General features: G+C 50.0%; 2 long non-coding RNA genes across 3 annotated transcripts; one reads left to right on the top strand and one right to left on the bottom strand.

Annotated features, from left to right (window-relative positions):
* The first annotated feature begins 1039 nt into the window (after window positions 1-1039).
* LOC148162348 (uncharacterized) lies at window positions 1040-21173 on the top strand. 2 transcript variants are annotated; one of them, XR_015766936.1, is made up of 4 exons: window positions 1040-1379; window positions 2423-2540; window positions 20390-20597; window positions 20685-21173. It is a non-coding gene; the product is annotated as an uncharacterized LOC148162348 (long non-coding RNA). The 2 variants fall into 2 exon arrangements; XR_015766935.1 differs by lacking the exon at window positions 1040-1379 and adding an exon at window positions 1550-1818.
* Window positions 20403-23069, bottom strand: LOC114203385 (uncharacterized). The gene is made up of 3 exons (XR_003607969.2): window positions 22564-23069; window positions 22139-22262; window positions 20403-20799 (listed from the first exon to the last, which is right to left on the bottom strand). It is a non-coding gene; the product is annotated as an uncharacterized LOC114203385 (long non-coding RNA).
* Between the last annotated feature and the right edge of the window lie 2602 nt (window positions 23070-25671).

Here is a 25671-nt window from a genome sequence, read left to right as displayed (position 1 = left end):
CATCCCTGACCCAAGTCATTTCCACGCCTGTGTTTCTGGCAGCTAAACATAGTTCCTGAATTGTATCATCCAAAAGACAAGTTCCCTTTTAAGATTTGGAAGAGATTTCTCTGTCTTTATTTTTATTATTATTTTTTAAATACAAGGAAATACCATTTATTTTTTTTAACTATTTTATTTAAGAGAGAGAGAGCATGAGCAAAGAGAGGGAGAAGCAGACTCCCCACTGAGCAGGGAGCCCCACACGGGGCTCGGTCCCGGGGATCATGACCTGAGCCGAAGGCAGATGCTTAACCGACTGAGCTGCCCAGGCGCCCCAAGATTTCTGCTGCGGCTAAGAATGAGCAGGTAGCTCAGGCCCAAGGGGAAGGCCTGGACCTGAAACAGGGGCCCTTAGGTAAAGCCCGGGCCGCTGAGCAGGTTCCTGGGGAAGCAGGTCTGACGCCGATATCCTTCCAGGGACCACGGGCAAGGTCGCCAGGAGCCAACTTGATGCAGGTGCAGCTGGAGGCCCACAGACTGTGAGCCAGGTGCGTGTGCGCAGGCGCCACAGGCCTGGGATGCTCAGACCTAAAGGGGCAGCGGGTGCCGAACCCGGGCCTGGGAGCTGGTGCTCAGAGACGCTTGGCATCGGCGGATCCAAGTTGTATCCCGCACGACGGCGCCTATGGCCCCTGAAGCCCGAGCTGGACAATCTGGACTGCTGCTCAGCAAGGGTCGAGAGGGACGGTCGGGCTGCCCTCCAGAGGGACACCTGGGAGCCTCCTTGGCTGAAGAGGGCCGGGAGCCCATCGGGCAGGCAGTCCCCCCGGGGGGTTCAATGTACCACCTCAGAGACCGTCCCGGGTGGGGTGCCTCCACTCTGAGGCTGGTCAGGTGCTCTGAGGGGGCTGGACCTCCACGGGACTGGGGTGCCCCCTGGAGCTCAAGGTGGGCTAGCCAGGGGCAGAGGGCACAGTGCAGGCCGCGCAGGGGGAACAGCGGCGGGACCAGGAACAGCGCAGCCGTGGGAAGAGGCCGGGTCACAGGAGGAGACTATTTGGGGTTACTGGAATCGGCCTCGTTCAAAGCCTGTGACACAGAGGCACATATGCCCCCTGAAGGCCCATCTAGAGACAAGTGCACTACCTTTCCAGCGATGGGTGGAGGCCGGAGGGCCGATGAATCCTCCCGCAAAAGACCCCGGGGAGCCTTGAAGCCTCGGGAAGCCGGGGACGCATGGGGTCGACAGGCCGGATGGAGACCGACGGCGGCCGCATGCAAGCCGCCAGCTCAGAAAGAGTCTCGGGGTTGGGATACCTCCGCCCGGAAGGCTCTCCGGTGGTTCCGGTGCGGGCCGAGATCCACGGGCAGAGAGACACCCGGCTTCCGCCGCACAGGTGAGGGGCGCCTAGCGCGCATGCGTGAGCCGCGCAGGGGCGGGCAGCCAGGGGCCCAGAAGAGCGCGAGCGGGCAGAGCGCCGGGGGAGGGGGAGGGGGAGGGGGCGGGCCCCCGGGGCTCCAATCCTCTGCCTCATTCCCAGCCCTAGGCTACTCACCTGGGCCTACTTCGCCCCCAGAGGTGAAGCTGGAGGAGCGGGGTCTGCCTTGGTCGCAGGGGCCCGGGAGGCTGGCGGGGTGTTTTTCCAGCAACAGACACCTGGGAGCCTCGATGCCTGGTCAGCCCGGGACCCCGTCGGGCAGGGGGACTGACTGTACCGTTGCAAGCTGCCCCCTGACAAGGGGTGTGGGGGTGCCCGTTTTATTCGGGAGGCTGCTGGGGTGATCCCGGCTGTCCCGAATCTCCACCGGTTTCCAGGGCCTCGGGCTGGCTGACAGGTGCGTCTGGCGCTTTTAGGAGCCGCCCGTGTCAGGGGAGCCCGGGGCGCGGCTGGTGTGGGGTGTGGCAGCGACCCCAGGCTGGGCTGGGCGGCCCACACGCTCGACCTACTTGCAAGCCTGCACCTGCGCACGTGGGCGTGTGTTTCCCTTTCAGCCGGAGCTGGGGGAGCCGGGCCTGTGTTGCCAGGGGGGCCTGAGTCCCCTGACTGCGCTGTCCTTCTGTGAGAGACCCCTGAGGGCCCTGAGTTCGGGAGAAGGCGGGGGCTTCATCAGGCAGCCAGTCCGACGGGGACGGAGCTGGGCCCCTGGAAAGGTGCCTCTAAGAAAGATTGGGGGGGGTGGCTCCCTCCAGCCTGGAGGCTGTGCATGTGGTTCCAGACCGTCGGGAGCTGGGCAGGCTCAGATGACCCCAGCCACCCTCTGCGGGCTGACGCGGTGCTTACTGAGCATGCTCCAGCCGCACAGGTGCGTGGAGCCAAGGATCTGCTCCCCGGCCGGGGTCTGGAGGGCGGCTTGCTTCACGGCAGTAGCCTGGTGGGATACATGGCATCTGCCTGTTTCCAAGTGCGAATCCACACAAATGCCTGTGTTTCCCCTGAAGGCAGAGCGGAGGGATCTGGGAGCCTTGCAAGACCTGACTGCGGCGTGCTGACCGTGGTACCCTCAATGAGCGGCATCTGGGAGCCTGGTTTGCTGCAGAAACCCGGGCCTTCCAAACAGTGAGTGCACCTGGGGACTGACTCGCCCCCATTTCCGGGGCTGCCTCCAAAGGAATTTCAGGGGTGGGCTCCCTCCATGGTGGACACAACGCAGAGGTGGCCGGAGATGGGTCCTGGCTCCCAGGGCAGTGACAGGGTGAGTACGGTGCAGGTGTGAGCCTCCCAGGTCAGGGGAGCCCGGGCCGGGAACAGGGGAGGTCGGGCGAGGTCGGGACACAGGAGCAGACCTGTGTGCACCTGCACCTGCCCAAGTCCAAGCCCAAACCTGCACAAACACACTTGTGTCCCCCTGAGGTCTGTGGTGTTTCGGGGGCCAGCAATGCTCAGACTGATTGTCGTCCCTGTGTTTTGTTGTTGCTGTTGTTTGCTTGATACATTTTTTAAAGATTTAATTCCAGTGTCATTAACATGCGATTTTTTTAAAGATTTTATTTATTTATTTGAGAGAGAGAGAGAATAAGAGATAGCACAAGAGGGAAGAGGGTCAGAGGGAGAAGCAGACTCCCCGCTGAGCAGGGAGCCCGATGTGGGATTCGATCCCAGGACTCCAGGATCATGACCTAAGCCGAAGGCAGTCGCTTAACCAACTGAGCCACCCAGGCACCCAACATGCGATGTTGTATTAGTTTCGGGCGTGCTGTGTAGGGATTCAGCACTTCCACACATCACTCCGTGCTCCTCACGGTAAGTGTACGCCTAGTCCCCTGGACCTGGTTCACTCCTCCCCACCCTCCTCCCCTCTGCTAAACACCAGTGCTCTGTAGTTAAGAGTGTGTTTTTGGATTGTTTCTTGTTTTGTTCTACATTTCCACATATGAGTGAGATCCTATGGTATTTGTCTTTCTCTGACTTAACTTCACTTATCATAATACCCTCTAGGTCCATCCATGTTGTTACAAATGGCAAGATTCATTCCTTTCTATGGCTGAGTAATAGTCCATTGTGTGTACACACCACATCTTTATCCTTTGATCGGTCCATGGACACTTGGGCTGCTTCTATAATTAAGCTATTGTAGATAATGCTGCTATAACAGGGGTGCATGTATCCCTTTGAATTAGTTTGTATCCTTTGGGTAAATGCCTAGTAGTGCAATTGCTAGATGGTAGGGTAATTCTATTTTTAACTTTTTGAGGAACCTCCATACTGTTCTCCAGAGTGGCTGCACTAGTTTGCATTCCCACCAACAGTGTAGGAGGGTTTCCCTCTTTCTGCATCCTCGACAACATCTGTCATTTCCTGACTTGTTACTTTTAGAGATTCTAACTGGTGTGAGGTGGTATCTCATTATGGTTTTGATTTGCATTTCCCTGATGATGAGTGATGTTGAGCATCTTCTCATGTGTCTGTTGTCCATCTGGATGTCTTCTCTGGAAAAGAGTCCATTCATGTCTTCTGCCCATTTTTAGATTATTTATTTTTTGGGTGTTGAGTTGGATCAGTTCTTTATATATTTGGGATACTAACCCTTTATCAGATATGTCACTTGCAAATATCTTCTCTTACTCGGTAGGTTGCCTTTTAGTTTTGTTGACTGTTTTCTTCACTGTGCAGAAGCTTTTTATTTTCATGGGGTCCCAATAGTTCATTTTTGCTTTTGTTTCCCTTGCATCAGGGTGTGCCTAGAAAGAAGTTGCTGTGGCCAATGTGAGAGAAATTTCTGTGTTCTCCTCTAGGATTTTGATGAATTCTTGTCTCACATTTAGGTCTTTCATCCATTCTGAGTCTATTTTTTCTGTGTGGAATAAGAAAATGGTCCAGTGTCATTCTTCTGCATGTGGCTGTCCAATTTTCCCAACACTATTTGTTGAAGAGACTTTTTTTTCCGCATTGGATATTCCTGCCTCCTTTGTTGAAGATTAGTTGACCATAGAGTTGAGGGTCCATTTCTGGGTTCTCTATTCTGTTCCATTGATCTGTGTCTGTTTTTGTGCCAGTAACATACTGTCTTGATGATCACAGCTTTGTAATAGAGCTTGAGGTCCAGCATTGTGATGTTACCAGCTTTGGTTTCTTTTACAATATTCTTTTGCCTATTCAAGGTCTTTTGTGGTTCCATACAGATTTTAGGATTGTTTGTTTTAGCTCTGTGAAAACTGTTGTTGGTAGTTTGATAGGGATTGCATTATATATGTAGATGGTCTTGGGTAAAAGAGACATTTTAACAATATTTGTTCGTCCAGCTCATGAACATGGAACGTCTTGAATTTCTTTCATCAGTGTTTTATGGTTTTCAGAGTACAGGTCTTTTACCTCTTTGGTTAAATTTATTCCTAGATGTTTTACTGGTTTTTTTGTGCAATTGTAAATGCTACTGTTAAAATCATTTTCTGGTGCTTCGTTATTGGTTATAGGAAAGCAACAGGTTTCTGTGTATTTATTTTGTATCCTGCAACTTCACTGAACTCAGGTATCAGTTCTAGTCATGTTTTGGGGAGTCCAAGGTGATCCCTTTCTGTCAAAGTCTGGACATATTGTCCATGGAACAATGGTTAATGATCTAATCAGTGACTTATGGTCTGCAGCTCCTTGGGAGCGTCCCAGATGTACTGTGAAACAGGCCGCTGGTCTGAGGACAGAGACCAAAGAAAGGGACAGGCCACTGCAGATCGGTAGGTGGCAGTTTGGAGAAGCAAGGGAACTCACATCCGTGGCTTGTCTTGGGCAGCAGCAAGAGGAGTAGATCTCCACACCCACCTGCCACCTCTTAGAGGTTTATGTGGAGGCCGTAACTGGGCTCAGTCACGTAGAGCATCCAGATGGTCTCGACACCACATCACTGTCTCAAGACCTCATCCCTGGAGCAGCGTCTGGGAGCGGGGAAGGCAAGGGAAACCCACATTCCAAGGGCAGGGGAGGGTGGGGAGCCTCTGATTGCCTGGGTCCAGGTCACGGCAAGGGGTGGTCATGGCCTCTCAAACACCTTCTCCAGCACCCCACCCCTTGTGCCCGGCTCTTACAACCTCCCGTGAACCTCTGTTCTGCGTGTGCCCTGAGGGGTCAGGAAGGGGTTTCACTAGCCCGGGGATGCCTCCTGTGGCAGTTGTCCCGCTGTGCTGGAGGCAGAGGCCACAGCAGTGACACAGGTGTGTACAAGAGAGAGCACAGGTGAAGACAACAGTTCCCCAGATGAGCAGCAACTTTTTCCACCAAGAGGCCCCTGATCCCAACCACTGAGTTATGAAATCCCCAAGGCTGGGGGTCGGATCACTCAGGGCGCCCCCTGCGTCCTCCTGAGACCCGAGAAACATGATACAGTAGCAGGCTCGTCTGGTACGGACACAGAATTCTGGCTGGATGACGGCACAGGTGCCTCCTTGTGCTGCAGCAGGTGTCCAAGGCCATCGTGTTCTGGAGCACAGCTGGTCTCATTGAAGACACTGGGTGTCCAGTAGGGACAGACTTTTTGGCCATCCCTCAAGGCTCACTGAGTGAATCCAGTCAGGGCTGCAAGGTCTGCGAACCGATGGAGCGAACAGAGAGCAGCCAGACAACCGTGCCGACAAAGTCAGAGTGTGTCCATCTGGCCTTCAGGAGAGGGAGCTTGTCAACAGTTGTTCCCACAGGACAGGTTCTCCCCTGGCCCAGGGGAACCCCAGGGTACCGCAGCCCAACCACCCAGGTGGGAGCCACGACCAAAGGTTCGTGCCACAAAGCCATGGAGGCCCACTGGGGTCGCCCACTGGATACCCGAGTGGTGGGACCAGTCCCTGCCAACCAGTGACTCTCCCTTCATGTGACAGGGTGGATGCAGTCCAGGGCTGTCCATCCCACCTTTCTGGTACAACTGGGTTGGTTTTGTTTAGAGTGACTTTTCTGTTCCCAACATAGGGGTGACTGGGTGTGCAAATGTCCTTAACCCAGAGTAAGCCCCATAAATCCATTCCAATTCTGAGCACAGCCAGCCAAGGCTCTGATGGAGGACTTTCTAGAACCTTCCAGTGAGCTATTCGATGGGATGCCTCTCTACTGTGTTTGACAGAAAAACACGTACCCATGCCGGTGTTATGGACACGCTATTGGTAATACCAGACGAACAGAGTGCTAGTCCTCGCTTGTTCTGAATGCCTTCCAACTTCTCCCCTGGAGGGGCGATACCCCCCATTATCATCCTGACCATCTGGAGAGGGCAGCCCACATACCCAACAGTGGGACAGATTTCCTTGCCGGGCCTAGGATGGGGCCACAGTAGGACGGTCCATCCTGCAGGTGCCCGTCCTGACTCTGGACGCCACAGGGGCAGCAGAGCCTCAGGTCAGAACAGAGAGGAGTAGGAACTTGCCTGGGGAGGTCTTCCCCTTCTACAAGAATGATCCTGAGACCCGCACTTTAGATGTGAGTGTGGCTGCATCTTTAGGAATGTGACCAGGGTGTGCGTACCGACCATGTTGGCCCCAGGAGGCAGCCCTGGCTGAGTGGACTGTGCTGACTCGTTCCTGTTTTCATCCAGATGGTCCATTGTTGGCTGAGTGGTGACTACAGTCCGGGTGGTGGACTGCATTGATCAGACCCCTTTTTCGGGCATCAGACAGTATTTCCCCGCTCCCTCTGCACAGGCTATAGTGATGTCCCAGGGAGAGGGGCCAGGATATCTGGAGCATCTACACAGTCCGCGGGGCCCAGTAGCGCCCACGGTAGGCTGGGGAACAGGGTGCCCCTCTGCTGCAAATGAGCGTGACCCCTCGTCACAGTGGGGTTTCAGCCACAGCAGGGGGTGGATCGAGGGGACATACCCTCACCCCTCTCGTGGACGGGCAGGGAAGTTCTTGCACAGCGTGCTGTTCCTTAGTGAGAGGCTCTACTTGGAGGAGCGCTGTCTGCCCTGCTCGGAGCTGGTGGTCTGTGGGAGGGTGTCGGCTTCCTGCTCCTTCCAGATCTGAGACCAAAGTCCACGGGGACTCTCTGTTTTTCTCGTTTCTGCCGCATGGCCAGCTCATGTCATCTGGAGTCTCAGACACGTCTAATTCAGATGTAACACTGTGTGGGAGACGCCCAAGGCAATAACCTGCTTCACTAGTAGTTTTGCTTCTGAAAGGTGCTTGCTGCCTGATCCGCAGTCCCGCAGGTACCCTTTCTCTCCCAGGTGATCTGAGGGAGCAAGCACTGTGCCAGTGAGGGACAAAAGTCCTCCAAAGTCCCCAAATCCCTATGAAGTCCGTGTCCTGTCCACATTCTTAATGGTTGGCTGGCCTTGCACGTCCTCTGTCACACCTTTTAGGACAACAAAGACTTCCTCGACCAGACAGCTCCCAAAATCTATGGCCGTGTAGGCTTTGAACTTTCTGTGCCCACTGCCCATCCTCTGCCCTGCAGATGCCCCGGGAGGCTTACAGGCTGTCGTGCAGCAGAGACAGAGTTCCACGTGTTAATGTTATATCGTCAGGATAATGGGCAGGTGGGCAGGAAAGAGGGGCAGGTCTCGGGCTGACATGTGGTATGACTGGGCAGTAAGCTGTGGAAGCCCTCGAAAGGTCCATGGGTGCCCCTTCCAAGTAAAGCAAAATTGACCGTGTGACTGTGTAGCCAGCAGTGGTACGCCAAAAAAGCATTGCTGAGTGCAGCTGAGCACGGTACGCGGCTAGGACCAAGGGCAAGGTATCCAAGATGGCGGCACTGTAGGGCAGAGCCTCATGGGTGGGGGGCAATACCTTGTCCGCCATCATCCGCCACGAGCCAACTGGCTCTTTAGTGGCCACACCAGGCTACTGAAACTACTGTGGGCAGGGCATTCGGTAGCCCCTCGACGCAGTCCTAGGACGGCTTCCCCAATCTCCCCGGGACCCCCAGGCAACTTCTGTTGTGGGACGGTTTCCACGCTTACCTGTTCCCGGTTCCCGTGTCCCTTCTGTCTACGGCTTTGATCACTGTAACCTGGAGGTGGAATCCACACACAGATTTGCAGAGTTTGGCCCTGGAGGAGATCGATGCTCATATGTTCTCTGGTCCTAGAGAAAAACGCCGTGTTCTCAGGGTTGGTGGGGAAGGCCACAGGGCAGCTTCAGAGGGCCTTCCTGACAATAACTGCTTGCCCTCCATAGCCATCAGTGGCCCTGAGGGGTCAGGAAACTCATGAGGGCCACCGTTCAGCCTCAGTGCCCACCGGTGCGGACCCCACTGTTGATTTCTGGGGGACCGGTGAACAGTGAGCTCACCTCTGGTGGCCCCCCGTGGCCCTCACCTGGAGGCAGTCTTGGGCTGCATCCTGTACCCAGGGAAGGGAGGCACCCACCCTGCATAGCACTGCACCTCTGAGGCCTTTCTGGAGGAGGCGAGGCATCAGGGAAGCGGGGGCAAATCTGAACTGTACAGTTTTTGAGGGTTTCCACAGGCTGACCAGCCCTGTTGAGTGTCAGTCTGTCCATCCTGGAGGGAAAGGGTCCCAGCAGCGATGTGGTCAAGCCTCACTTACTTCCGGGTTATTTCTTCCAGATGCTTTACAACCAACTGGGATAGACTTTTGCCTTTTTGAGCCTCTTTTCATGTCCGGTCTTCCCATGGCGTGTACCCATTCCTGGGATTTGTCCGATCCTCCAGATCAGCAATGCCTTGCACAACGTGGTAAACGTCCTCTCTGCAGCTGGCTCGGCGTGGATATCAGCAGCCCACGGCAGGTCCCGTGGGTGGACTGGACGGCGTCGGCTCTCATTCCTGCAGCGAGTGCGGCTCTCAGGACCTTCAGACACAGGAATGGAGGACGTCTGCCTCATTCCCCACTCCCTCAGAATTTGCTAAACCTCCTCCGTAGATTTTCAGCATCCCGGCTGCCCACGGAGGTCCTCCTGCAGGACGGGGTGATCCGATCCAGAAGGGACTGAGTCCCTTGGCCCCCAGCGCCATGCAGGAGCAGCCGGAGGGCAGGGTGTGTGGTGCTGTTGCTCCTTCCCTGGGCCTCCTGTCCACTCGGAGAAATGCCACCGCTGCCGCCCCCCCCCCCCCCCCGTGTCCCATAGCTGCACATGCAGCACCTGGGTATTCCTGGCCTTTTGCTGGAACGTGGCAGCTGTCGTAACGAGCTGGATGGCAGTGTGTTCTGTCCTCACGAACGCCCTCCAGCGCCATGCTGCCCACCGGCTGGGGGTGCGGTTTTGCGGCTTCTGGTTCCTTTGTGTTCGGCGCCGGACAGTGTGGGGCTGTGTTACAAGCTCTAATCCTATTATTTTCTTTACTTTGATGTAATACACTTTTTACTTCAGTCGCCCGCAGGTGTTATTAGCGGCAGGTGCTGTGGTTTCCCCAGTAGTGTGTGTATGGGTCATTATCACTATACTTTCGATTAACACGTTTCCTTTTCATTTAGATTCTGGGGTGCTGTTCTGCTAATTCTTATCTCTGTGGGTACCTGTGGTAATCATTCAGTGGAAGTTTGCCCACCCTTTCTGTATATGTGGTTTAGAGGTCTTACCGCCTCCCAGGTCAGGTTAGCCCAAGCTTTAATATCTAGATGGTTGGTAAGCAACCCAGAATTTGCTGGAGCGAGCCTCCATGCCTTTCAGTTCAAGCAGAGGCAGTTGGATTGTAGGGTAAGGGGGAGATGCACATTCTGGCTTGTTCCTTAGCCCATTCTTGTGTTTGCTTCCCTGTGACTTGGGTGCCCATCTGATTCGATGATAGTTGGGGTACCGTAGCAAACAACCCAGATTTCCAGTGCTCAGATGGCCGATGGTGTAAAATCATTTTCTGGCATGGTCAGGGGAAGCCTGTTCCTGACCATGTGTCTACAGTGGTCCATGCATATAGTCTGTACTCTCACATAGGCAGGGGTCTCTTATGCCCCATGTGTGTAACTTGGGAGAGCCTGTCAGCTTTGACCTTGTCTAGAGTGTTCATTAGTGACCTCTGAGCTTTGGCTCTGCCCGTTCTCTCATGTGTTTATGAGACTGGAGGTGTCTGGTGGGGATACACACGTCCCTCTTCTCTCACAGCATGTTCTCCTGTGCATCCCATGTGACCTGTGGCTGAGGCGCCCATGCGTGCTCCCAGTCGTCCTTCCGACGTGCAGGGACGTGTGTAATGAAGGTGGGGATGACAGCCCATGCTCTGTTCTGCCATACGTCCTCACCCCACGTTTTATTTCCCGTTGTGCGGTCATTTCCCTGCCGCGTTCCGTACCAAAGAGCTGTGTCCCAGCTCTTGCCCGTGAGTCTGAGAACAGACGTACCGATTCTGGTTTCCCTTAGCAGACTCTTCCATTGCCAATTTCATGGCTCTTTGTTCACATTGTGCTGATTCTCCTGTTCCTGAGGCTGCCAGGGTTAGACCATCATCGGCTCTCAGGGCAGCAGCTTGGCACGTACTCTGGTTGGTGCCACGGAGGCGAATCTGTTTGGAAAGGATGCGTTGTGTTCCGTGCACCAGAGTGGTCCCCAGTACGGACTGCTCGAGCGTGGACACGCGCCCTGCCGGCAAGTTCCCTCAGGTCCGCCATTGGCACAGCTGGGATCTCCTCCGCTAATGCCGAGGGCCGACCCCCCATCTCTGTGTCCTGCTCAGAAACGTACGGTTTCCCTGGTGGGACTTCTGGTCGAGGTCGTTCCCCTCCGTCAGGGCTCTGCTCTGCCTGCTCCAGAATAGGCCCCTGGAGCTGCCGGACCAGGTTTATTTTCTCTTAGTGGCCCTGCTGTCTGTAGGCCTCAGAGAGCCCAGCTGAGCCTTTCCGGCAGTTGGCATCTGTTCTCAGAACACGGGAACGTCTCAGTCCAAAACCCGCTCTGGTGAAACTTGGGGCCCTGCAGTGTTTTTAGTCCCCGGTGACCATGTCGGTGACCCTGTCGCAAACCCTTGTGAGTGAAGACACTCTCGTGTGTGTTCAGCGTCCTCATCAGCTGCCGCCAACGTATCACAGGTTCTGACGGCGCTTTCCCAGTAGGTCAAGCCTGCACCTGGAGTCGCTGTTCTCCTACGGTCCCTGCTCTTCCTAGTTATTTCACAAGTGTGTTTTAATATGACCCCCACATGTGGTTCGGACTGTGTCCTCTGTCCCATCTGTTTCTGACGTTCTTCCTCTGTGGTAGGGTCGGTATGCAAGCTATGATGTCTGCGAGGCTGTGTGGTATTGTTCTGCCTTCAGAAGACCACGTCAGGCCTAGAAATGTTACTGTAGTGTGAGATGTGTGGCCCTTACCTGGGTCGATTGTCCATCCCCTGAATGTAAGGAGTTCCATGAACTCTATGGGGATGTTAGTCTATTCTCCAAGTTGTCACCAGAAATAAGGGTGTCGGCATTGTAGGAAATGCAAGTGTGTGTGTGCACGCATGTGTGTATGTGTATGTAGTGTGTCTATGAAATGCCTGGATGTCTTGGGCTAGAAGGTTGCGGGCTCTTTCTGGGCTGCTAAGGTAGCTCTGTGGTTACCTGGTGAACTGATAATGTCTGCCTTCCCGTGTGAATGTGGTCATGGGTTGGCTCTCTGCATCCATGGGAAGAGCAAAGAACAGGTCAGATAAGTTGACCAGTGTGTACTGAGTCTCAGATTCACTGATAATATGGCTTACGATAGTGTTTCTATCTGAAAGTATTCCCCCAATTTTCTGCAATGTTAGTTTAAATTCCTATAACCTATTATAAATCTATAGGACTTGTGGCACTTTTAACCCACCAGATTGGTCTATTATGTGAAATAGTATGACAATTTGTTCCTTTAGGAGTTTTTTAACTTTTTCCCTAATTTGAATATGTCCTATTTCATCCATTCCAAGAATGTTTTCCCAATGGGGACATTTAAGGTACTTACCCTTTTTTTAAATTATTTTTTTAAAGATTTTATTTATTTATTTGAGAGAGAGAGCAAAGCCAAGGAGGGGCAGAGAAGCAGACTCTCTGCTGAGCAGGGAGCCCGATGCGGGACTCGATCCCAGGACCCTGGGATCATGACCTGGGCCGAAGGCAGACGCTTAACCAACTGAGCCACCCAGGCGCCCATTACTTCCATTAATGGCTGGTCTCTCACCAACTGTTAGGAATCTAGTTACCCATGTCCCTGGGCTTAATTTTCCTCATAATCCTTTAAATAGCTGCCATATCAGAAAGATATTTGGGGTGAGCTTCCTCTGCCCTGGAGGCTATGCAGGTTGTTGGGGACTGGCCAGAGCACTCCAGTCCTGGAGGCCCCAGATGCTCAAGGGGAATTGATGGGCTGTGTACTCTGGGTGTGAGGTGTGCAGGTCAAGGAAGCCAGGGACCTAGGACCTACAGGTGTCTGAGAGTCCAGGTGCCAGGGGTGAGGTCTTGGGGGTCCACATATCTGCCTAAATTTGTCCCCTCCTACACAGATGTACTTATTCCTCCTGAACATAAAGCTAGAGAAACCTACGCTGTCTTTCCGGGGTAAGTTTCATTAAGTGACACCTGGGAACCTTGACTACTGGTTCAGGGGAGGAAAACATTTTTTCTGTATTTCAAGATTCTTCTAGCTGGTTTAACTTGCCTTTTTTTAAAGATTTTATTTATTTGTCAGAGAGCACGTCCAAGCACAAGCAGGGGGAGTGGCAGGCAGTGGGAGAAACAGGCTCCTTACAGAGCAAGGAGCCCAGTGTGGGAATTTGTCCCAGGACCCTGAGATCATGACCTGAGCAGAAGGCAGACAAAAACAACTAGAGAGCCACTTAGCCTTCCCAACTTGACATGATTAACAGGAGGAAAAAAAAAAGTTTTATTGCATGTGCATGGAGGCCTAATGATGAAATCGAGACACAGAGAATGACCAAGGCAGGCAGATTTTGTATATTTTGGATAAAGAAGCATAACTCTGTGAGAAATTTGCAGGACAATTAAGAGGCATTTCTATGGAAAGAAAAAGAAGTGGTTAATGAGTGGAGCAAATAATACATCAGTTTCTGAGTTCTGAGGGTGGCAGTCGAGAGGATTTCTAGATGTCGGGGTCAAAGCATCTTTAGATGGAGTGAAGGCAGGCAATGGCAATTGGAGAGCTTTCCCTAGTTTGCAGCCGGAATGTCTCTGGTGATCTCTGTGAGTGGCCCACACAGCAACAGGCTCGGGGATTGTCTGCATATGAGCTAATATAGTGGTTTCTCTGAAGTATACATCCAGTCGTTCATATTCAGTTGGCAAGGCTTCAGGAAAAGGGGCAGTTTCAGTGTTCAGTGATTTCAAGTCAAAGAGATGGAAGAAAATTGGAAATGTTAGTTTGGAGAGTTGTAGTCTGATATTGGAGGAATCTGGAAGAATTCAGGATCCAGAGTAGTTTACAGATAGAAATCAAAACCTCAAAACAATGAACAGAACTAGAATCTAATACCCAAAAGTACGTATTGTAGTTACAGTGGAATCATAATGTTTCTCTCAACAATTACTCCCATTTCTAGCAAAAGTAACCACAGTAAAACTAATTTGTTTGCTAATTAGATCAAGTTGCAGTAAACTTGGCTTCATTATTCACATCAGTGCAGTAAGAATAGCAATTGACAATATAGAATCTTTTAAATCTGTTTTGCTGGAACTTTTCATAAGGAATCACAGGTTGAGGTTGTTGAAAATTTTATTTTTGAAGTATAGTTGATACACAATATTACTTTAGTTTCTAGATCACTAGAATATAGTGATTCAACAAGTCTACACAATATGCAATGCCATGATAAGTGTCATTAACATCTGTCACCATATACTATTATTACAATGTCACTGACTATATTCTCTATGCTGGACCTTTCCTCCCTACGACTCACTTATTTTATAACTGGAACGTTGTACCTCTTAACCCTCTTCCCCTATTTGGCATATAGTCCCACCCCCTTCCTTCTGCATGCGAGACTTTATTCTATTTATGAGTCTGGTTTTGGTTTGGGTTTATTTTCTTTTGTGTTTTAGATACCATATACAAGTAAATCTGTATGGTTTTGTTTTCCTCTATCCAACTTATTTCACTTAGCATAAAGCCCTGTAGGTCTGTCTGTGTTGTTACAATTGGCAAGATTTCTTTCTTTTTTATGGCAGAGTACTATTTCGTTGTGTATCTATATTACATCTTTATCCATTCATCTGTCATTGGACGTGTAGGTCGCTTTTATATTTTGGCTATTGTAAATAGTGTTGCAATGAGCATAGGGGTTCATATATCTTTTTGAATTAGTGTTTTCTTTTTCTTTGGGTAAATACCCATTGCAGAAATTCCATACGATCCAGTAGTTCTATTTTTAACTTTTTGAGGAACCTCCATACTGTGTTCCTCAGTGGTGGCACCAGCTTGCATTCCCTTTCTCCACATCATCGCCAACACTTGCCATTTCTTGTCTGTCTGACACTAGCCATTCTGAGAGGTAGGAGGTGATATCTCATTATGCTTTTGATTTCAGTTTTCCTGATGATGATGAGTGATGTTGAGTATTTTTTCATGTGGCTGTTGGCCATTTCTCTGTGTCTTCTTTGGAAAAAGTGTCTACTCAGGGCCTTTACCTTTTTAAAAATTGGATTATTTGGTGAGATTTCTGTGTGTGTGTGTGGTTGTAGGAGTTCTTTGTATATTTGGATACTAACTCTTTATTGATATGTCATCTGCAAATATCTTCTCCCATTCATTTTCATTTTGTTGATGGTCTCCTTCACTAGGCAAACCTTTCCAGTTTGGTGTAGTCTCTATAGTCTATTTTGCTTTTGTTTATTTTACACATGAGAAGGGTGTTGCTAAGGCTGATATGCAAGGTTTTACCTCTTTTTTCTTAGGAGTTTTATGGTTTCAGGGCTCACACTTGGGTCTTTAATCCATTTTGAGTTCGTCTTTGTGGACGGTGTAAGCACGTGGTCCCATTTCAGTCTTTTGCACGTGGCTCTCCACTCTTCCCAGCACCATGTATTGAAGAGACTGTCTTCTCCCCACTGCATATTCTGGCCTCCTTTGGTGTAGATAAATTGACCATAAAAGCATGGGTGTATTTCTGGGCTCTCTGCCCTGCTCCATTGATCTAGCAGCCCCATACTGCTTTCATCACTACAGCTTCATGGTATCTCTTGAAATCTGGGATTGCTTTGTTCTTCCTTCTCAAGATTGCTTTGGCTGTGCGGGGTCTTTGTGATTCCATACACATTTTAGGATTACTTGTTCTAGTTCTGTGAAAAATACTATAGGTATTTTCATAGGGATTGCATTGAACATGGAGACTCCTTTGGGTAGTATGGATATTTTAACAACATTAATTCTTCCATTCCATGAGCTTAGTGTAGCTTTCTATCTGTTAGTGTCATCTTCAATGTCTTTCATCCATATTTTATAGTTTTCAGAGTACAAGTGTTTCACTTCCCTGGTTAAATTTATTCCTAGGTATTTTATTCCTTTTGATACAATCATAAATGGGATTGTTTTCTTAATTTCTCTTTCTGCTACTCTGATATCAGTGTATAGAAACACAACACATTTCTGTATATTAACTTGGTATCCTATGATTTTACTGACTTCATTTATTGGTTGTAATAGATTCTTGGTGGAGTCTTCAAGGTTTTCTACTTATAATATCATGCTGTTTGCAAATAGTGACAGTTTTACCTCTTCCTTACCAATCTAGATGCCTTTTATCTCTCTCTCTTGTCTGGTTGCCAGGGCTAGGTCTTCCAGTACCACGGTGAACAAAAGTGGCACAAGTGGGCATCTTGTCTTGTCCCTGATCCTAGAGGAAAAGCTCTCAGTTTTTCACCATTGACTTTGATGGGTGCTCAGGGTTGCTGCAATATGGCCTTTATCATTTGAGGTATGTTTCCTCCATTGCCACTTTGTTGAGGGTTTTATTATGAACAGATGTTGTCAAATGCTTTTTCTGCATCTGTTGAGATGAACACATGGTTATCCTTCATTTTGTTAATGTGATGTGTCACCATGATTCCAGCATTGAACCATCCTTTCATCTCTGGAATGAATCCCACTTCACTCTGGTGAATAATCCTTCTAATGTATTGTTGAACTTGGTTTGCAAATAGTTTGTTGAGGGGTATTTTTGCATCTATGTTCATCAGGGATACTGGCCTGTAGTTCTTTTTTGTGGTATCTTTTTCTGGTTTTGGTAAAATGGCAATGCTGGCCTCACAGAATGAATCTGAAAGTTTTCCTTCTTTTTCTGCTTTTGAATTGGTTTGAGAAGAATAGTTCTTAACTCTTGTTTCAAGGTTGGGTAAAACTCACCTGTGAAAAACTCACCATCTGGTCCTGGACTTTCGTTTGTTGGGAGGTTTTTTTGTTTGTTTTTTTGGTTACTGATTCAATTTTGTTACTAGTAATCGGTCTGTTCAGGTTTGCTAATTCTTCCTGATTCAGTTTTGGAAGATTGGATGTTTCTAGCAATTTATCTATTTCTTCTGGATTATCCAGTTTGTTGGTGTGTAATTTTTCATGACATTCTCTCATAATCTTTTGTGTTTCTGTGCTATTATTTCTCTTATTTCTAATTTTATTTGAAAATTTTTTCATAGAGTCTAGCTAAATGTTTATCAATTTTGTTTCTTTTCAAAGAACCAGCTCTTCATTTTTATTTATCTTTTCTGTTTTTTTTAGTCTCTATTTAATTTCTTTTCACTCTGATCTTTACTATTTCCTCTCTTCTGCCAACTTTGGGCCTTGTTTGTTGTTGTTCTTCTAGTTCCTTGAGGCATGAGGTTAGATTATTTGAGATTTTTCTTGTTTCTAGAGGGAGGCTGGTATCACTATACACTGCCCTCTTACAACTTCTGCTGCTTCCCAAAGATTTTACGATGTTGTGTTTGCATTTTCATTTGTCTCCAGGTATTTAAGTTTATTCTTTGATGACACGTTTGTTATTTAGTAGCATGTGTTCAGCCTCCACATGTGTTTTTTCCATTTTTTTCTTGTCACCAATTTCTAGTTTCATGTGGTTTAAAAAGATGCTTGATGAGATTTCAGTCTTCAGTTTGCTGAGACTTGGTCTGTGGCCCAACCTGTGATCAGCTCCAGAGAACGCTCCACATGCACTTGAGATGAATGTGTATTCTGCTGTCTGGGACGGCTTGTTCTGTGTGTATCTGTTACGTCCATCTGGACTCATGTGTTGTCAAGGTCAATGCGTCTTTCTGTCTGGATGATCTGTCCGCAGAGGTAAGTGGGGGGTTACAGTCCTCTCCTGCTACCGTATCACTGTGGACATCTCCCTTTATGTCTGCTAATATCAGTGAATAACTTGTGTACTTGGGTGTTTCTGTGCCAGGTGCACAGATAACTTAAAAACTGTCCTTTTCTCTTGTTAGATTGATCCCTTTATTACTAGGTAATGCATTTCTAGGTCTCTGGTTACAGTCTATTTTTTCTAATAGAAAGATTGCTACCCTGGATTTCTTTCTTTCTTTTTTATTTGCTTCGATCTCTTTCTATCCCTTTACTTTCAGTCTGCGTGTGTCTATAGGTCTGAGTGAGTCTTGTAAACAGCACATGGATGGGTCTTGTTTTTTAATCCATTCAGTCACCCTCTGTTTTTTGGAGTATTTATGCCATTTGCATTTAAGGTAATTAGTGATACATATGTGTTTATTGATATGTGCTTATTGCCATCTTGTTAAATTCCCTCTGGTTGGGTTTTTTCCTTTCTTCTTGTTCTCGTCCTTTACAATTGATGACTTTGTTTCGTGTTATGCTTGGACCTTTCAATTCATTTTTTGGTATCAGTTACAGGTTTTTGGTTTGTGGCTACCATGAAGTTCATATATAACATCCTAACTATACAGCAGTCTATATCAAGCTGGTGGTCGCTTAAGTTCAAACACATTCTGAAAGCCCTACGTTTTTATTCCCCCTTTCAAGTTATATGTCTATGATGTCATATTTCACATCTTTGATTTTGTGAGGTCTTTATGATTGATTTTACTACTTTTATCTTTTAACCTTCATACTGGCTTTGTAAGTGATTGATTTACTACCTTTAGTGTATGTTTTCTTTTCCTGATAATTTTCCTTTCATAATTTCCTTCTAATTATAGCCTTTCCTTTGCTACTTCAGGAAGTCCTGTTAACATTTCTTGTAACCCTAGTTCAGTGGTGATGAACTCCTTCAGCTTTTGCTTGTCTGGGATATGCTTTCTCTTTTCTTCAGTTCTGACTGATACAGTATACTTGGTTATAGGTGTTTTCCTTCCGCACTTTGAATAGATCACCACTCCCTCTTGCCTGCAAAGTTTCTGCTGAAAAACTGGCTGATCGCCTTTTGGGGTTTCCCTTGTGGGCAACTAGTTGCTTTTCTCCTGCTGCTCTTAAGATTGTCATTATCTTTAATCTTTGACATCTGGATTATTATCTGTCTTGGGTGGACTTCCTAGGGTTCATCTTCTTTTGGGCTCTCTGTGCTTCTTGATCTTGGATCTGTATTTCCCCAGGGTAGGAAAGTTTTTGGCTATTATCTCTTCAAGTAACTTTTCTGCCCCTTTCTCCTCTTCTGGGACCCTTATAATATGAATGTTGGTATATTTGATGTTGTCCCAGACCTTTCTTAACCTATCCTTTTATTTATGCACATCTTCCTTCCTTCCCTCTCTGCTGCTCAGAGTGAGTGCTTTCCATGACCCTGTCTTCCAGATTGTTGATCCGTCCTTCTGTATCCTCTAATCTGTTGATTCTCTCACATGTACTCTTCACTGAAGTTACCGTATTCAACTCTGATTCTTTCTTATATTTGCTCTCTCTCTGTGGAAGTTCTCACTGAGCTCGTCTAGTTCTCTCAAGTCCAGTGAGCACCTTATGACCTCTACTTTGAAGTCTTTATCGGGTAGATTGCTTATCTGTCTCACATGGTTGTTTTTCTGAAGCTTTGTCTTGTTCTTTCATTGGGAGCATATTCCTGTTTCCTCATTTTGTTTCTGTTTCTGTAAAGTAGGTGGAACAGCTGTATCTCCTTATCTTGAAGGAATGGCCTTATATAGGAACATTCCCTGTGTGGACTGCATGTGCCTGGTGGCTTTGGCAGGCTAGCTGGCTGGGACTATGGTGGGTAGAGGCTGTGGGTCTCAGTGCACTCCAACCCAGGGCCACCCTGCTGGGACAGCTGGAGCTGAAGTGGGAGTGGGCCTGGGGATCCCTGGGTGCTCTGTGCAGAGGGTGCTCTGCTGAAACAGGTAGAGGTAAGGTTGCTACAGCCCAGGAAGTCCCAGTACATTCAGTGCAGGGGGCACCCTAGCAGGACCCCTGGAGCTGAAGTAGCCATGGGCTACATGGGGACCCAAGTGGCTGCACAGGGGCTTTCATGATAGGACGGATGGCATGAGCCAAAGTGGGTGTGGACCCAGATGTCCTGGGGGACTCCACATAGGGGGTTTCCTGGAAAGTTGTGTGGAGCGGACACAGGTACAGGCAGCTCCCAGGGTGCTTTGTGCCCGTGTCACCCTGGAGAGATGGCTGGAGCTGTATTGGGTACTGTCTGGGAGTGTCTGCTGTGTCCTGCACTGGGGTTGCCTTGGTTGACTGGGGTCAGCTAGGGGCCCAGGGTTTGCTAAGGCAGCAGGCTGGCAAGGAAGCCCAGCCCCCCCCCCCACATCTGCATTAGCAAGGTGAAGGGAGAATGGAAACCATGGTGGGGACCAGCACCTCTGACCCCAGAGAGCATTACAGCAGGTCCCCCACCATTGGGCAGGTGCTCTAGGATCATTCCCTTCTATTCTAGCTGCCCCTTTACACCGTGGCTTGTGTTCTGTGTCCCGGTCGGATGAATCTGCTCCCAGGCCCTCCACCCTATCTGTCCCCACTGATCCCCTGGTAAGGCCCTGGGACCCTGTAAGCAAGGCATCAGGCTGACATTCCCCAGGGGTTTTACTGGCTCCATAAAGTCCACCTCAGTTCTGAGTCGATGTAGATCATTCTAGTCAAAGCCTTGGTGACGTCGTCTGTGTTGCCCACTGTGTCCGTTAAAAGCAGAACCGATTCTCCGTGGACTTCTGCAAATACGTGGCCAAGAAGAATACTCAGGGAGAGCTGCTGACTCTGGAGGCATCAGGCAGGGGCACAAAATGGAAGGTTCCACTCTGTTGACGAAGGTGTAATTTCCGAACTGCCATCAGTCACAAAGAGGAAAGATGTTCTTACATGATGATGAACAAAGTCATAAAAGCTTATTCAGGCCCAGGTAAGGAACTGTGGTCGCTCTTGCTCTTTGTCATGGTTTCCTGAAGCCAGCGGGTTCTCCCTCAGAGTTCTGTGAATCTGCACGCAGGTCAAAGGTCTTCAATTATTGGAGATCCGTATCTCGGAGTCTGGGTCTGTCCTCACCTGAGTCCCCTTGAGGAGGGGGAACTTGTGCAAAAGCTTCAGAATAACATGATAACCACCTGTCAGTGAGAAAAGGAGGCAGATGACATGAAAGGTAAAGTAAAATGTTTACAATTCCTTATAAAAAGCAGACCAGTAATCCTAGAAAAGGAGAAAAACCAAATTTTAATTTTGCGTGAGCTTGCTTTTGATATTAAAACTTGTTTTTAAATTTAAGCCAGTTTGACCACACATTTTTAGATTTTTTATTCACTTATTTGACAGAAAGAGCACGAGCAGGGGGAGTGGCAGGCGGAAGGAGAGGCAGGCTCCCCGCTGAGCAAGGAGCCTGACGGGGCACTCCATCCCACGGTCCTGGGATCGAGCCTCCCAATCAGATTTTGTCCTAAGTTTTTCCCCCTAAAATAACCAGTCTTACATTAGGACAAAATTACTTTTCCTCAACACAAAAAATACATTTTTTGCCAAAAGCACATATCCTGCTTTTCTTGCATACAGAGATGCTTCCCTTAATATTTTTAGTGTCTTTAACCACCTATATTAAGTAGAATGTTGAACGCTTACGACCTGAATGTCCAGTGGGCACTAAGTAGTGGGCTTGTGAACTGTTAGGCCAGCGTTCTTCCTGTTGGCAAAGTGATGACCACATTTCATAATTCCTACAAACCTGTGTTTCTTCAGAGCACAGTCTTTCCATAGGGCCTGAGAAAGGTTTACTAACAGACCCAAATATATCTTTAGTTTTTCTGTACTAAGGAACCCCACAGTAGTCAACCTAAGAGACCAATACTTTGTGATTTTACCTTATTTGGAGTGACCTAGGTGCACAGCTAGGTCCTCGGGCTCTCCAAGCAGTAGACGCCCAGCAGGAATTCCAGACACGGCTTCTCTGGGGCTGACGCCCGAGCACCAGGGACCAGGGAGCCAGCACAGAGCGCCAGTGTCCGAGGCCAGGGAAAGGGTGATGCCTGAGCACGTGGGGGCAGGGAGAGGCTGGGGGCACAGTGCCCAGAACGTGCTTCTGCATACATCACGTGTCTCGTTGGCATGTTCGACCCCTGGGCGTGATTTACTAGGAGAACCGGGGGGAGGTAGGTAGAGTGGGGCACCGGGCTCCATCTTGGCACAGGCTGGTTTGGTCCCGTCTTCACCAGCCTTCAGAGTCCCTCCATCGCCTGCAGGATGTGCCGTCCAAGGGCACAGCGTTCTGGCTTTCCTGGGAGCCCCACCACTCGGGGGCGCTGCCGATCCGGGATACTGGAGCTGGGGGTTGGAGCGGGGGGCCCGAGTCTAGTCCCTGCTCTGTCTCCTAGGGTTTCGACAGATTTAACTCATCACTTAGCAAAATGTCAATGTTTCAGGTTACCAAAAATATGGAGGGGAATTATTTCTACCTACCTATTCAGGTAATGCGCTCTCAACAGCCACGTGTCCATCAGCCACGAAAACTGCACGAGCTGTCTGTCCAGCAAAGTCCACCATTCTCTCCAGCTGTGGTGGTGGTGTTGAGAAATTCTGGAACCTAGATAACATAAAACTTTTATTTTTCCTGGGTTTACTGAAAGTCCAATGAGTTTAATTCTAAGGCTCATAACTCTGAAGACGGAAAACTTTTAATTAAACCCACAACCTTAAATTTGTCTTACTATCAAATATTTTCCCAGATCACGTGAACTGGAAATTCATTTGGATTTAGTTTCTATTTTATTTTTGAGAATTTTTATGAATACTAAGTGTATGTAAATGCTCAATTTTCTTTAAGCCCATTAAACAGAGCCCTTTTACAAATTAATTTTGGCAATAATACCTTATCTGTCACATACCTCCACATCCACATAGACGAACACGGAGCTCTTGCAGCTTCTGTTTAAAAATAAACGTTGGAATAAATTGAATTAAAAATAACCGTTGGAATAAATGGAAATTACTGGCTGCATGGCTTAAAGCCTTTCAGGGTTTGTGGACGAGATTGTAAGGTTTGTCCCTGGACACAGTCCTAGGAAGGCTGGGGTCTGGGGGCGGGGCAGAGCCCTTCTGCAGGTTTCGATGTTTAAAAAGGTCTCTTTCCCTCCTTTGGTTCTCACGCTCAGGCAGGTGTGGGCTGTGTTCACACTTCAGAGACATGGTAAGATGTATAACTCTAAGGGACAGAGAATGAATGTAAGTTTTACGGTTCTAAGCGTTTGGGTGTAATTGCTTTTCAGATTTCCCTTCCTTTCCGACAGCGTGATTTTGTTCCAGTGCCCTCCCGTTTCTTCCTATATCTGCACACCTCTGAGAGGAACAGCTGAGGTGTCAGGATTGGCAAAGGCAGGTGGGCTTTGACTTGCTTCTCGATTTGCATTTCTGGTTTTGTAGGGGTTTGGGAGACGGTGGTGTCTGCACCCCCGAGGAGCTGGGTGACAGCCTGGGTGTCTCGGGCCCGGCCGCCTTCGGGACCTCGCTTGGCTTCTTCACATCAGGACGAACGCCAGCCAAGCCGGAATCAAAACCTTTATACCTTTGTGAAGTCTGTATAAAGCGTAACAAAGTCTTCTGAGTCCACATTCAACCTTGGCTCCGATCAGCCCTGGGATACGGCCTTTAGCCGGTCATTCATAGGAAGGCCTCGGGGCAACACTGGTCCTCTGCTTCCTCTATGGGGGACAGTGGGTGTCGACAGGCACTCCTCTTTCTCATTCCTCCCCACAGCTGGAAGATCGGGAAGCGGAGGTAGACGGGCTTTATAAAGGATCTGCTGCTGCGCTGGGGACCGGACTTTGGCGTGGTGGGGCGGGGTGGGCTAGGGTCCATCTGCAGAGGACACTGCACGGGTCTGCCTGAGGCCGGCAGAGCCTGAGGACAGAGCCTGGACCGAGCCAGGAATTGCAAACCTCACTGCCAGCTCCGAGCATATGGACACGGCTGCCCTGTCGGCCGGGGGCCCAGAGATTGGGCCCGAGGGCCCTCTGCAAACCGTGTCAGGGACGGCACGTCCCAAGAGGCAGACGGGGGCCGGATGCTGAGCGCGGGAGCTGAGCTCGGAGGACATCCACTTCTGTCCTAATTCTAATGTCTGTTATGTTGTCCAGGGAGTCCCTGAGGCTAACCCTTGCACTCCTCAGAAAACGGGGAACTCGCTACAGAGAAGTCGTTCTCTCTCAAACAGAGCCAATTGAAAGAGTCCATCATGGGGCCAGTGACCAGTAGGAGCTTATTAATCTGAACAGGGACTCAAAGCAATAAGGTTCTTTAGGGAAAGACGCGCAGGCAGTGTTCCAGGCTCACCATGGACACAGGTGTTGCAGCCCCCACGACCCGAAAGTTTACTCCCCGAAACAGTCTACGAAAGGGCCTTCGTACGCAGGGAGTGAGGACAGGTGCCGAGCGTGGGGTCTCCCACAAATGTGAGCGGCCTCCAGCCCGAGTCCTGCTCACCCGTGACAGTGGGCAGGTGTCCTGGCAGGGATTCTTCCGGCGCTAACACACGGCAAGGGCTGAGAGGACGGAGCTCCCTCGCGTGCCGGCGCCTCTCGTGCCAGACCCCGCGGGGAGCTGGAGGGTTCCGTGTCGCCGGACCCTGGTCCGTGGGTTCTGTGACGGGCCACCGAGGGTCACCCCGGAAGCGCCCCCTCCCACAGCGGAGGCAGAGAAGATCCTCGCCACTCACGAAGCCAGGCGCTCAGGACCCAAGAACATGAAAGCACACGCCTCGCCCGGTTTCCACGCGGGGCACCCAGAGCACGGTGTGAACGCGCCCGTCGAGGCCGGCTTGAACCGCAGGCTTGCAGGCCCAAGGGCTGTGTTCTCCCTGCGGTGAGTCCTCTTCGTGACAAAGACAAACGGCCACCATCTCTGGGAGGACGTGGGTGAATCTGCCAAGAGAAGCTACCAAATTCACCAGAGTCGCTAAGCGCAAGGAACTGGTTCTGCAAGTATTTCCTCCCGCTGCTCTGAGCTTAGAAAGTGAGGAAAGGGACCCACGCTCTTGCTCCCATGCGGCCCCGAGGCTGACTCGGGAGGGATTCTCGCACTGGCTGCGTCGGGAGTCAGGTTAATCGAAAGTGATCAACATCCCAATGTGGCACATTTAGGGGGCCCTGCCCCCCAATAGGCATTGATGCCAGTGAGAGTCTGGAATTATCTGAATTCCTTGGACCCATGATGGCCCCTTCTGGGTCCCAGCCTCTCGGGACACTGGCCCCATCGCGGGTCGCTGGCTACACAGATCGGCGAGGCCCTCCCTGGTGCCGCCACCCTTGGCAGCCAGGACACCCCAGCCTGTGGAGCTCATGCCAGTTCCCACCAACGGCACCACCTCCAAGGTGGGGGAGACACCCGGAAAAATCTGCCTGACACGGCAGCTTTAAATTGATGACCGTCATTCCCCATGTGGATGGACATATTTTTGGAGGGTAGCCTCCAGGACCATTTCCTCCAGCTCTGCCTGCACGGGGAATACGCACATTTGTGGGGTTCGGGCTTGAAATAGGCAGAGGCCTCGTGTGGCCAACAGCTGGTTGCCAGGACCAGGCTCCCACTGTAGCAGGTCCCTGGCCACCCCGAGTGTCCATGCAAGGGTTGGCCAACCACAGGCAACTGGGACATGCATGGCCCCAGGGTGGAGGGAGCACAGCCCCCCAAACCTTTCCGAGGCATTAGCTTTAAACTGGGAAAAGTCAGCCACTCTTTCAAGTGGCTGTTTGATGGGGTCCTGGGCTTAGCGCTCATCAGGCCTCCGGGTGTCTCTTTGTGAAGGGAACCCCAGCAGCCAGACAGGCCCCTTCCTGGCCCCCACAGCCCAGGCTCCTCCCCTTTACCCTCAGCGGGAGACGGGCGCCTGTGGAGAGTAAGGCCTGGGAGACGCAGATGTCTCTTACCCCAAACGCCAGGACCCAAGACCCAGCTTCTCCCGGCCCTTGCCCCGTTCCAGGGCAGGAGATGCAGATAAA

The sequence above is a fragment of the Eumetopias jubatus genome, unplaced genomic scaffold (assembly GCF_037043125.1).
Source record: "Eumetopias jubatus isolate StellerSeaLion01/CBP00866 unplaced genomic scaffold, mEumJub1_p1.0 scaffold_16, whole genome shotgun sequence".
Taxonomy (NCBI): Eukaryota; Metazoa; Chordata; class Mammalia; order Carnivora; family Otariidae; genus Eumetopias; species Eumetopias jubatus.
The sequence above is the reverse complement of the archived record's forward strand: the minus strand, read 5'-3'. Positions and strand labels throughout refer to the sequence as shown.